The 10,997-nt window shown below is 32.2% G+C and overlaps 1 protein-coding gene across 1 annotated transcript in view; it reads left to right on the top strand.

The window, feature by feature from the left end:
* Positions 1–10,997, top strand: part of vg (vestigial) — a 197,200-nt gene that overhangs the window by 72,329 nt on the left and 113,874 nt on the right. The window lies entirely within an intron of this gene.

Genomic DNA, 10,997 nt, shown 5'->3' with positions numbered 1-10,997 from the left:
CTCTCTCTCCCTCTCTTTTAATTTTGTAATATTGTTTATTTCTTTTCCTCTTCACGTATGTGGTTTCAAGAAAAGATTTTCTTTAGAATTTATTATTGCATTGTGGTGAATTTCATTTTAAAGGTATCATAACTCTACAGTTATACCTTTAAAACAATTACGATTACAAAATACAAAAGACCTACATAAAAAGTGAAAATATTTCCCCAAATTAAGAATTTACGTTGTTCATTAAAAACTTATAAGAAACCGGTATTCACTGGTTTAGCAGAAAGGAATTGAAAAAAGGTTTTTTATTTGTTGTATTTATTGATATTTATAATTGTATTTACATAAAAATACAACTAGTAAATTTGATGTAAGATCATAATAGTATGATACAAGTATGTAGAGATTTCCCATTTGTAACACAAATAGAAAGAAGCTGAGTCAGCAAAGATGACGTATTTGGTTAGAGAGTTGTTATATATAGAGATTGTCCTTTCATTTTTTCCAAGAACAATGCAAATTCGAGGAAGCTAACAATCTCCCTGGGAGACAGAACCGCATCGGATAACTGCTCAGGATATGGGTCAGCTGGGACCGGTACACTCAAGGTCGCTCAACAGGTTTACATCTCTCTTGGGTTTGTCCTCAGGTGCTTCTTCTCCGGGCTAAATACATGTTGTGCCATATGGGAAATCTAGCTGCATTAGAAAGTTGGCTCCTAATATCTTCCCAATATGTTTATTAATTTTTGTTTTGAGCTAGACTCAAACATTTATGTATATGTAAACATTTCATTTACATCGAATAGAAAAAAGAGATAAATGCTTTAGTTAGCCATGCTGCCTAAATACATTGGTTTGCTATAATACACAGCATACCAATCAATCCATGATCGGACATATATACAACACATATATTCACACGTTATAACAACAATTGTTCTCCCCTACCTTTTCCTTTTACAATCAACACTCGTCTACACACTAAATAAAAGTATATTTTTTTCCATTTAACAATTGAATTCTATTTGACAATTTTATTCTACCTATCTCACTATTCCAGACCTCCCGTCTCCAGTGATCCGCTATTTATGCCCGATCCGTTAAACAAATTAAACGAATTTATCATCAGACAGCAATATAAAGTCAAACCAAAAACATAATGGTCACAGCAGTAGATCAAAAAACTTTTAAAAAAATAAAAAGCTAATTAAAAGCAATACTTCAATGAATAAATAAGTTAAAAAAATTATTTAATAAATAAATAAGTTACAACACGAATCAATAGGTCCAAAAATTAAAAAAATATATATATGAATGATCTCAAAGCTGATTCCCATGCAGATGATGTATGATCCCCTGGGAGTCCTGAATAATATTTTCCGCCATGATGGCTATATCCCCAATGCTAACACCTAGGTCTTCTCACCCAAACCAGAAGCCACTCTCTCTCTCCAGAAGCCACTCTCTCTCTCTCTCTCACTGAAGGTCTCGCGAAATGTTTTCTTTAAGGACGAATCTATCTAGATCCTACTGCTAGGGCCAATGACATTTTATTTTTTTAAAATTATATTTGAATGAATATCACAATTACTAGATTATTTTTAATATAATACAGTTGTAAGTTTCAATAAATAAAAATAAAATACATTTAAACGAAAACTGATTTAAATTTAATTAAAATCAACTTCTGGAAATGTTATAGAAATTAATAGAGCAATGAAACACATTTTTTATTTTTGTAAAACAACGTTGACGAAATTCAACATGATATTGGTAAGTATCATTCAGTGGTGCGTTCAGAGTTTTTTTATCTTCACTTTTTAGGGGAAAAGAAAACTATAGTGACTAATAATGAAGATATTGATGTCCATAAATTTAAACAAGGATGTTTACTGCTAAATGTTCACGTCCTCTCTTCAAGTCACCCTGGAGATGTCCTGTTGTATGGTATAAAACTTAGGTAAACAACAAAACAGGCTCGTTTTCATGGTTTCATTTATCGCTACAATTGCAACCTTGGAGTAATTGTATTTGCCTCTGTCATGTTGTAAACTGAACAGCTTTATAACATCTGCTGTTGTGGCAATACTGTCATACAATCAAATTTTGCGTGATAGTTTACGGTACCTGTACTATTTCATTATATTCCGATAAAATCAATTTTCTTACATCGCCAGTGCGTTAGGCGTGGAATCTTCAAATTCTATTCTTTTGATTAATAAAACCAAAAAAAAACCTGGAAATCGTTATTTACGTTCTAAATCTCATATAAACGTTATATTTACCAATTGAGGAAGGGCGGCGTAGGGGCGTGTTGAAACAGAACTCTGGGATCATGGGGGTTTAGGTGTCCCACGTAGTATTTTGGGATCGTCCAGTTGAAGATTACAGAAGACTAACTCGTAACTTATTGGATGATTCATCTTCCTTGTTTAAGTGAAGACCATAAACTGCATATATGGTTTAGAAAAATAAAATCTCAACGAGAATCATTTTAATGTCGAAAATCATCTAAGCAGTTTGTTTCTATTTATTTTCGATTTTATAAGAGAGAGGGCAAATAAAAAATTTGATTATTTTTCGATTTTTTTTTTAACCTGAGACGTCTCTGTTTTCAATGACAACTATTGTTCTTTTCTGCTTGTTCATAGAAACACTGGAACAGTGAACAAGCCAGGCGCAACAGGTTCTGTAACACCTGCATTCCACAGTACAGAACCATTTTCGGTAACACCAGCTATACCATTCTAAAACTAGTTTACAATGTATCCTTGAGGACCATTTAAAACATAGCCTACTGCATTATGCGAGAAAACGTGTGGGTAATACTAAAATAGCTCACCGGCTATAAAAAGATTATAAAAGTTACTATTTTTATTTTCAGAGAAAAGATTGATGATGAGCCATATTATTTTATGGGAATTAAACTAAATAAACAAATATTCATCATCTCTGATGAAAAACCAACTGTACATCTGATTCTCTGCACCCGTTTCCATAACAAAACTTCTCAGAATAAGCTGGTCCGTTACCTTAGGTCTCTATCAGGAGAAACCACCTCATACAATCCCATAAAAGGCTGAATTGACAAGAAACTTCAAGATGATTCGACACTTGATGAATTAAGGAAAATACGAAAAAAATTCACATGGCTGATCTCATATTCTTTGAAATTATTTATACTTAATAACCATCGCCTGAATATTGAGTTCTTGGCTAACAGAAAGGATTAAAAAGTAATCAATCGACAATAAATCTACTCTTGTACTGTCTTCAAAATTAATCACAAAAACGTCTAGTATAATGATAAAAATACCCTTCTAGATAGACCATAATAACATTAAACAAAATTATTCATTAAAAATAGTGATGCAATTGCTTAATTAATGAAGATGCCATTGCGGTCTTAGGAAGTATCCAAGATGGCATGGAAAGACTCGCAAATACTCTATTAAGAGAAGCAGAGGCAATTGGTTTGCAAGTAAATGAAGATAAAATAAAATATATGATTGTAAGCCGAAAAACCCACCCAAGTGATATGGCCTACATGGACAGCTAATAGTTTCTAAAAGTAGACAGTTTAAATAATTTGGCTCAGAGACTTTTTATAATAATTTTTAAATACCGAAACTAAGAGTGTATAATGTCATGATAAAGTACACTTTCATTTACGGCTTTGAGATTTGGGCTCTAAAAGCAGAATTATGAGATATATGAACGGAATGTCCTCCGTACAATTACAGGAACGATCTGGGATCAGAACCTTAACACATGGAAGAAAAGAGCTGACAGTAGGGGTATTCATCATCTTCAGTTTAACATGTTAAAGCGTGTTGAATGGAAAAACTCATGTTAAATGAAGAAATATTTTATAATATTCCTTCCTTTACCATGTTAAAACGATATTACATATAACATGGTTGAGAGTATGTTACTAGGTCTGTTAAATGGAGAATAACGTCACGCAACAGGCCAGCTGAGCTCGTCTCCATTTTGTTTTTGACATGTTGGATTACTTGCTCATACTTTGTGTTTTGATTGTGTTAGTATTGCTCTGGATGTATAACTAATAAAGCAATGGATGATAATAATAATTTAATGGCAGTTGTCACTAAGCTCATCTTGATTCTCTTTCTCACAAGTTAGAAGACCAACAAGGTACTCAGTAGCAACACTTTCACTGCTCGCTCAATTTAGGCATGCTGTAATAAATTACTTTAATCGAAACTTATATGTAAACAATAATATGAAGTTTTGGAAGGAAAGGTTATAAAATAAGTTGCTCAAAAAATCCGCTAGGAGCTCTTATGAATTTAACACTAACATTTGAATAGGACTGCTCACAATCCTATACTTATAACATTTAACATAACATCATGAATATGCCTAGTGAACTGCTTGCAGAGACTGGTCAATCTGTATTTCACGGTATGAAGGCAAGGAGTTTAAGATAGGCGGGACACCTGGCTTGAATCCATGTGGACGCATCAACACTACAATCAATGATAGTATAGTAACTATGACATTGAGTATTAACTTCGAAGCGGAAATGAATCTAAATTAAATTCAAAGGTTGGAATATGCTAAGACTTTTTTTTATTTATTATTAAATATTACAATCTGCCACAACATTGGGCAATAAGTTATAATGAAATATGTGGCATTCATACCAAAAAATAAATAAAATAAATGATATATAAAATCTATGTGTTCATAATGAAATGAAAAAATAATTTTATTCTAGGACATATGTTCCCTAAGAATAAATATATGGTTCATTTATTAAGATTTTTATCTGGCAAATATTTACAAATTTTCAGATAGTAAAATGAAATTACATTGGTATATTGGCTTTACTACTGTTTACAATGTTAATCGATATATGCCTATTTATTTGATTACAATGATGTGGAGGTTTGGTTATACAATAAGTCGCCCATGCGTTAATTCTGTCAATATCTTCTTGTACCTTTTGGACGGCATTGAGCATCTCGGAGGGATGGAAGGACAGATAGATTTGGAGATCGTCTGCATATAGGTTGTAATCTGCGTGGTGAATGGAATCAGGAAGATCGTTGATATAAATGGAGAAAATGATTGGTGAAAGTGAGGATCCCTCAGGAACACCTCGTGTTAGAAGAAGGGGAGAGGAAAGAGATTTATTCGGAATGACGACTGTTTGGGAACGATAGGGCATTTGACATGGAAAAGTCAATGAGAATGAGATATAAGATAATGACAATGATAAATAAAATAAACATAATGGAACTATGTACATGAAGAAATAAAGATGAAGTAAAATAAGTACAATTTTGAACTAATATAACAATAAAATTAAAACACTAATCACATTTACACTATTATCTACAATACTTCCACTCTCGACCCGAGGGTCTCCGAGCCCACTCTATCCCCCACGCATGAGAGGTATAGCAAGGACTCTTTCAGATCCCAGCGTAGCCATCTCACCGCGTCACTGGCAAAGAGCCAGTGGATACTGATTAAGTGCGCTAAAGCCGCAAACACTCTACTGGTTAGTATTTGAAACATTGGCACTAATAAATAACACAAATAATTGTGTTCCTCACTGACGACACCCCCAACCATCTTCTTCTCATCATATAAATTAATATTGCTTAACATCATTTTGAGTATTGGTTACATTGGTTTGAATTTGAATACCCTGTACTCTTTCTTAGTGTTTTTCTTGATTACAGATTACATTTCCTGTATTCCCCGTGAAATGTTTTGAGTATTGGACACAACTTTATTACAAGTAAAGTAATCACAAGAAGAGCGTTGATAACATTTTATTTGTTTCTCAAACAGGTTTCTAGTTTGAACAAAGCTCTTTTATGTTTTTTTGATGGATTTTTGAAGATTGAAGAGCACCATGTATCGGCCTCGAAAACACGCCTACACGAATTGGAAGGCAGATGATGGAAATAACTAGAGAATAGATAAGTGGAAAAGTGGACTTGGACAAGTGATGGGCGTGGCAATGATGAAATGAGGCCAGATCAAGCTCCAGGTTTACCCTCCAAGGTAAAAGAGGATCACGTTGAGCGATTCCCTGCTCATAGCACCTCACTACTCTCGCGGGGGTGATTCTCCTGTTTGGTTCTACTAATGCGAAGACAGAAACTTGAGGGACATACATGGGCCTCAATGGACTCAAAAACTACGTCAGTTTTGAACTGAAAACGTTAGTAATTATTCGAGTACGATACAAAATGTAATGCCACTGATTTGAAATCATAAACTATGACTCAAACCTTGTTATTTGCTCATAATGTCTCATAGTATTAGAAAAAACCATATTCTTGGCAACTGACTTATTTTTCATAAAAGAATAAAAAGCTCACTAGAAAAACACAATTTTCCTCATCCTCGACTTGAGGAAAATATATCTACAACTTAAAATGGAATGATAAAAAATGAGACAATTCAAATAATTTGATAATTTGTTATATTGAAAATCACGCAGCTCTATCTTAATTAAATAATAACATTAAATAAATCTCAATTTCATTGTCTACCCTTGAGATGACATTATCATTTCATGATTTGAAGAGGGATTAGAAATAATTCGATTAATGAATGTTTGGGTAATGTTTTTATTTTATAATATGATAATCATATATTGAAAATGATAAAATATTTACTAAAATAAACTATTCTGTATTTGTGTTCGTCAAAAGGAGTCCAATCAGTGGCGTAAGTTTGAATTTCTCTACCAGTCAAATTTTGAGGCCCCTTAACTACTTATTTAAAATTTGAAGATGTGATTTGGTGTTACACATAATATTATAGTTTTAATTATTAATCATATTAATAGATATATTATTCGATATTCTATTTTATTGGTATATTGTAAAAAAAAGAAATAATCTCCACTTTAGTCCAACTTTTATTGAAGTAATATAATATGTCACACTCAAAGGCAATAAGTATTAGGGCCTTAAGTACTCAATCAAACCAATTCTACATATTAAATAAAAATAGGAAAGTAAATAAATAAAAAGAAAAAAAATTTAGAAGAATAAAATAAAATGGATAATTATACTAATGAAATGATATGTGATACAGTGATACTGTATGGTATGGGAACAGTCAGCCTTCCAATCCTGGAGAGGATCCTGAAGATTTATAGGAAAATTCTGAGGAGGATTCGCGGATCTAAAATAACGCAAGAGGGGTATAGGAGAGGATCCAATAAAGGAATATATAGGAAATTGGAAGATATGAAAACAATCACAAGGGCCAGGGGAGACAGGTCAGACGGTGGTCAGAATGAAAAAAGGGAGACTAAATAAGAAAATTTTTATATGTAAGATATGTAAAACAAGTGAAAGAGGAACTGGGTAGACTAAAAATAACGGACGAAAACTGCTTGCATAGAGAGAATTTCGGGAATAAACTAAAACAGGTTGGAGTTCTTATGGGAAAGAATGAGGGACGAGCACAAAAATGGACTGAGGAAGAGCGGAGAAATAGTCCAGGGGGATGAAAGGGTATAAGAATAGAAGGCAGGCGGAAGGTGTGAGGATGAATCGAAAATGATATTCGCGTGGTCCTCGCTGGCCGGTTCGTGAAAAAAAATGATATGTACACATAGTAAATAAAAATAGGTGGATAAATGAGTTATATAATAGCTAAATAAAAAACAACTAAGGTAAACAATTAAATTAAGAAAATATAATAAACAATCTTGAACACAATTATGCCTATATAAAATATTTACAACCTGTGAGGTCATCCACTTGAAGGGTGGACAGCTGGTAATGAGAGTCAGGGGAGACTGGGAAATGCGCTAGAGCCATTTAAGTATTAGTCCTACTGAATGGGTTATCTATACTATTCAGTTATAAATCAACATATCACAGTAACAAAATATCAATATAAAAATAAACGACTAAAATATATTAATATACAACAGTAATTATGATGAGCAGAATAAAAAAAATTAAAACACACTAACACTTCCTTAGGGATGGCAAAGATGGCATCTTCTTAGGGAATTCTTCTACCACTAGTTATAATATATTTATGTTTATTTATTTAACTTTTTCGTATGAAAGTATTGTCTAATAAAAAATGAAATTCTGTTACAGTTTGTTTCGCTGTTGAAAAAAAAAATATTTTTTTCCTAATTAAAACATTCGAATTTCTAATGTATTTATTTCAATATAATTTTGGTGATCAATCATCTATTAACATTCAGGATCTCAAACAAATTTATTTCAGAATGTATAATATTCTGGCTGTTTGTGACTTGGCCTACACCTGGAAGCTCGTTTGATGGACACCTTAGCGAACGGGATGCCTGGATGCAGAAGATGGTGCAACCCGAAGAGCACAGGTGCACCACCGCAGCTGTGATCTACCGTCACTTCCTAGTCGCTTCCATTCCCGGCACGTCCGAGGCCATCGGCATACCTTCCCTTCCTAGGCTCTTGTCCGTCAATCGCATCCTTTACCGTCCCTAGTTGTGTCATCTTTATCTCTCACGCGGCTGCAGCGTCCGCAACTCGCGTAACTTATCCTTTGAGCGCCTTTGTCCTGATTAATAGTCCAACCGATCATAAGCTTTGTTTCTAGATAAAAAAAAAAAATTAAATTTTTATTATAATATATTACATTCCTCTCATTTTCTAAATACTGGAGTAACAGAACTGCTATTGGTTTGCTAGATTTTAACAGCAAGGCGGTCCGGTTGCATATCGCTACCTTGAAATGGAGTGTGGATTACTTGTGAAATGAATGCCCCAACAGTCTTTATATTTACGCCCTTTGATCTTATAAACATTATGAAGCTGTTTTGGTATTTAAATTCAGAAGCAATAGCTCAACTTTAATCTATAATGGTAGAAGAATTGAGGAGATTTCTATCCACTTCTGAAAAGTAAAGATTTTGTTTTATTCTAGAATAAAGTTAATTTATAAAAAGTTTTAAAAACAAAATAAGATTCTAATATTCATTTTATTTCAAAGCTTCAATTTCCACCTGTCAAATAGACGTTGTAAATAAACATTTTCAATATGAATTTAACTTATCTACATGAGATGTTTCCATAATAATTTTTAAACAATAACATTCCAAAACTGGATGGATATACTGAATTATTTTGGAAATCTCTAAAATTATAACCACCATAGGTAATTTTACCAGTTTCCAGTTATCGGTAAAGGCAAGGAATCAATCAAAGTTTAAATTCGATTCAGTCCAACTTATTGTAGTAGTGAGTGTTGACAGAAACCCACTTCATCTTAGACATCTTAATTAAAAATTGATTAAAAAAATATATATTTTAAAAAACTATAATTAAAAAAATAAATGCTAATAAGTTTCCATAATACACTGGAATAACCGAAATGAACTCAGAATTAAATATAGAGACCTTACATGAATACATGTATAAATTTTACATAATTCACTGATTCGAAAATAAAAAAAATAAAAAAATAGTACAACTACAATTTGTTAGTTTTTTTCTTATCACGGCTGAAAAATTGTATTAAATTTTTTAGAGATATACTGTTTTTAGTTATATAATGCTGCAGAGGCAAACAAAGTAACCCTGAAGCGTCCAAGAAGAGAATAAATAGAGGTATTAGGAATATTGTATTTTTATTCTTTTTTTTTTTTAACTTAAGGCTAATTATTTATATTTTCTAAAATTATAACAAGTTTAGTTCATATATTGAAACAAATTAATAAATACATTTATTAGTGAATTTTGAAGGCTCAATGTAAATTTATCCTTTTTTTCACTTGTTTCTTCATTAAGGGATAAAACGATTATTCAAATAACTTTTTAATACCTAATTACAGGAATGGTCAGAGAAGCACTCTATTGTCGTTTTGGGATTATTTAAGACACATGTGTTATGTGGCGCTTTAAGCTCATTTCGTAAACCCGAATTAAAAGCCTCAGCAACTATACGGATTTACTTTTTATGCTAAAGTTAGGTATTTCCCAAATTTTCTCTATTGAACCATTATCGCATTTTAGAAAACAATGGCCAATAACTGTTCGATCGTTTTTAGCTATTTGCGATTAATAAGTCACCATTCTTAAAATAAGTCTGGATTATGTAAAAAAAAACAAAGTGTTTATAATTGCCATTGGAATGCAGCACTCAATGTAATATCGGCGGAGTGGAAGCTTGTGAATTCCTCTGAAATGTATTACACTGTCTAAGTATCACGTTACAATTTTTTTTTTATTTAATATATACTTTAAAATTGATTGGTACGAATGTAAAATGAATTCCAACGTACACTGTCAGTTACATAACAGTTATGCAAGAGCACCAAGAAGAAATACTGCACCGGTACGAAGAGATAATTAGCAAGGACTAACGAATTCACGATCAATTGGCCAAGTTCAAAGGATCTGTATTATCATTCTCGATCCAGGCAAGTTACCTTTTATGAAGGCCTGGTCTCCGGCCACAGTTGTGCATTTTCTCATGCATTTACATAAATATATTTACGATACTAGGTTCGACGTATTTAAGTTGTTTTTAGAATAATTATATTCAAGAAAATATTTAGGATCATTTTCTTTTTATAGCATCTATGTGGATTATATTGGAGAAACAGGATTGTACCTATAGTAATTGAGAGGATAAAATTCTTATTTGTTGTGAATATAGCTTGAGATTATTGTTAAGTGTTTTTTTTTCCATCTTTTGTCCTCCATTTTTTTATTCAATTTTTGAAGTTTATCTTTTTTCAATATTTGATATTTATAGTAAGGGAAAGGATTGCAATTGTGAACATTTTTCAATGAATATTCTTAAAATTTATGTTTAATGAATGGAAGATTTTATATTTTATTTATTTGAAGGTAGTGAAAATTATCTTCTTTTTTTAAGTGTACTTTATCACAAATCACATCGCTTCATCTTCAGATGCACTAACATTGTTGTCTTCTTATAACTTACCTATATTTTACGACCTCTCTCCTTGCTACTCCAATGTGTATTATCTAATCAGTC

This window comes from Halyomorpha halys, unplaced genomic scaffold, assembly GCF_000696795.3.
Source record: "Halyomorpha halys isolate HHAL.00 unplaced genomic scaffold, Hhal_1.1 Scaffold251.1, whole genome shotgun sequence".
NCBI lineage: Eukaryota > Metazoa > Arthropoda > Insecta > Hemiptera > Pentatomidae > Halyomorpha > Halyomorpha halys.
Note: the sequence above shows the minus strand (reverse complement) of the source record. Positions and strands in the feature narration are given on the sequence as shown.